At 31.1% G+C, this 3279-nt stretch overlaps 1 pseudogene; it reads right to left on the bottom strand.

The window, feature by feature from the left end:
- Positions 1–266: 266 nt before the first annotated feature.
- Positions 267–384, bottom strand: LOC131810656 (U6 spliceosomal RNA; annotated as a pseudogene).
- Between the last annotated feature and the right edge of the window lie 2895 nt (positions 385–3279).

Genomic DNA, 3279 nt, shown 5'->3' with positions numbered 1-3279 from the left:
TTTGAATGTTTTCCCCTTAAAGATCAGAAAAAAGACAAGTGTGTCCACTTTCACTACTCTCATTTGACATAGTACTGGATGTCCTAGCCAGAGAAACAAGGAACACAAAGAAATAAAAGACTCCAAAAGAAAAAAAGGAAGAAGTAAAATTTTCTTTTTTTGGATAACATGAACTTACATGTAAAAAAATCCTAAAAACTTCACAAAAAATTTTGAATAAACAAATTTAATAAAGCTGCCAAATACAAGATCAATATATAAAAGACAAGAATTTTGTTTTGTTTCGTTTTTTAAAATAGTTTTTCATGTCATCCTTGCTCAGTGATCACGCTAATCTTCTCTGCATCATTCCAATTTTAGTATATGTGCTGCCAAAGTAAGCACAAGACAGGAGCATTTTAACACTCTAATGATGAACTATCTGAAAAAATAAAGAGAACAATCTAATTCACAATAGCATCAAAAATAATAAAATACTTAGGAAAAGATTTAACTAAGAAGATGAAAGATCTGTACCCCATAAACTATGACATTGATAAAGAAATTGAAGGAGACATAAATGTAAAGATAGCTCATATTTATGAATGGTAAGAATTAACATTGTTAAAATGTCCATACTACCAAAAACCATCTGTAAATTCAATTCCTATCAAAAATCCAATGTTAGGGGCGCCTGGGTGGCACAGTGGGTTAAGCCGCTGCCTTCGGCTCAGGTCATGATCCCAGGGTCCTGGGATCGAGCCCTGCATCAGGCTCTCAGCTCAGCAGGAAGCTGCTACCTCTTCTCTCTCTGCCTGCCTCTCTGCCTGCTTGTCATCTCTCTCTGTCAAATAAATAAAAAAAAATCTTTTTAAAAAATCCAATATTTTTTTTACAGAAGTAAAGAATCTTAAAATTTATATGAGACCATAAAAGACAACAAATAATTAAAGCAGTTCTGAGAAAGAATGAAGAAGCGAAATTACACTCTTGATTTGAAACTATACTACAAAGCCCTCATGCTCAAAACAATAAAGTATACTGGCATAAAAATAGACCAATAAACAAGTAGAACAGAATTGAGAGTCTAGAAATAAATCCTTTCATACAGTCACCTAATATTTGACAGGGGCCAACATATGTAATGGGTAAAGATAGTCTGTTCAATAAATGATATTTAAAACTGAATAGTCACATAAACCAGCATGAAACTGGAACCTTATATCACTCATAAATCTTAACTTGAAATAGATTAAAGACTTAAATGTGATGCATGAAACTAAATTTCCTAAAGGAAAACATAGGAAAAATTCTCCTTGACATTGGTCTTGCCAATAGTTTTTTGGATACCAGGCCAAAAACACAAGCAAAAGAAGCAAAAATAAATGTATCAAACTAAAGTTTCTGCATTGCCAAAAAAAAAAAAGGGGGGGGGAATGAAAACACAATCCACAGAATGGAAGAAAATACTCACAAATCTTATATCTGAAAGGAGGTTAATAACCAACAGATACAAATAGAAAAATATATATAATTAAAAAAATAGCAAAAGGATCTCAATAGACTTTTTTTTCAAAAAAGTTATATAGATGGGATTGGGAGGGAGACAAACCATAAGTGACTCTTAATCTCACAAAACAAACTGAGGGTTGCCGGGGGGAGGGGGTTGGGGAGAAGGGGGTGGGATTATGGACATTGGGGAGGGTATGTGATTTGGTGAGTGCTGTGAAGTGTGTAAACCTGGTGATTCACAGACCTGGGGATAAAAATATATGTTTATAAAAAATATATGTTTATAAAAGTTATATAAATGACCAACAGGAGCATTAAAAAGTGCTCAACGTAAAAACTCAGGGCAAAGTCATTATGTTGTTGTTGTTGTTGTTTACCTCTGAAAAACACAACAAGATATTACTACCTATTAGAATATATACTACTAAAAAATTAAAACTAACAAATTTTGGTAAATATTGGGGAAAATGGGGAACTTATGCACTGTGATAGGGATATAAATTTGTATGGAAAACAGTATGGAGATTATTCATATTATTAAAAGTAAAATTACCATATGATTCAGTAATCCCACCTCTAGGTATATATCTAAAGGAAACGAAGTCACTATTCGAAGACATATCGGCACTCTTATGTTCATTATAAAATTATTAACTCTAAGCAAGAGATGGAAATAACTTCAGTATCCATTCATGGATGAATGAATAAAATAAGTATGGTAAATATATACTATGGAATACTACTTAACCATGAAAAATTAAGAAATACTGCCATTTACAACAGCATGGATGGATCTTGAAGGTATTATACTAAGGGAAATATTTCAAAGATTTTATATATATTTTTTAATTTATGTATTATGATATCCCTTACATACAGAATCTGAAGAAAAAGCAAACTAATGGAAACTTAGAGTTGAGTTGACAAGAGGTGAACCTGGGGTGGAATAAGGTGGTCAAAGGGTACAAACTTGCAACTATAATATGAAAAAGTTCTGGGGATCTAATGTACAGCATGATGATCATAGTTAATAATCTATACATACATTTTTATTGTGCTTCCCTTTATTAAACTTTGCATATATCACATTCTTACAAGTTGAAAGTTTATAGCAATCTTGTATAAAAGAGGTCTGCTGCCACCATTTTTCTAACAACATTTGTTCATTTTGTGTCTCTCTGTCACATGTTGGTAATTCTTGCAATATTTCAAGTTTTTTCATTATTATTGTATTTGTTATGGTGATCTGTGATCAGTAATTATGACCCATTGAAAACTCAGAACTAGTTTACTTAAGGTATATACATTGTTTTTCCTTAAAGACATAATGCTTTTGAACAGTACAGTATAGTGTTTATTTTTTATATGCACAGAGAAACATAATTTTTTATTTGCACTGGGAAACCAAAAAAAAAATAATAATAATTTGACTTAGTTTATTGAGATAATCACTTTATTGAGGCGGTCTGGAACAAAACCCACAAGACCTCTGAAGTTTATCTCTACTGTACTATATACATAAAAGTTGCTAAGAGAGTAGATCTTAAAATTCCTTACCATACATGCATAAAAAACAGTGGCAACTATATGAGATAGTAGATGTATTAACATTTTTATGTAGATTATATTGCAATACAGATGTATGCCAATTTATCAAATTGTACAAAATTTACACAATGTTAAAAGTTTGCAATGTTATAAGAAACCATTTATTATATTTACAAATTATAATATGTCGATTATTTTTCAATAAAGCTGGAAAAAACTTTTTGTAGAATTAATCTAATT

Source organism: Mustela lutreola, chromosome 10 (assembly GCF_030435805.1).
Source record: "Mustela lutreola isolate mMusLut2 chromosome 10, mMusLut2.pri, whole genome shotgun sequence".
Lineage (NCBI taxonomy): Eukaryota > Metazoa > Chordata > Mammalia > Carnivora > Mustelidae > Mustela > Mustela lutreola.
This window is presented reverse-complemented; position numbering and strand designations above follow the sequence as displayed.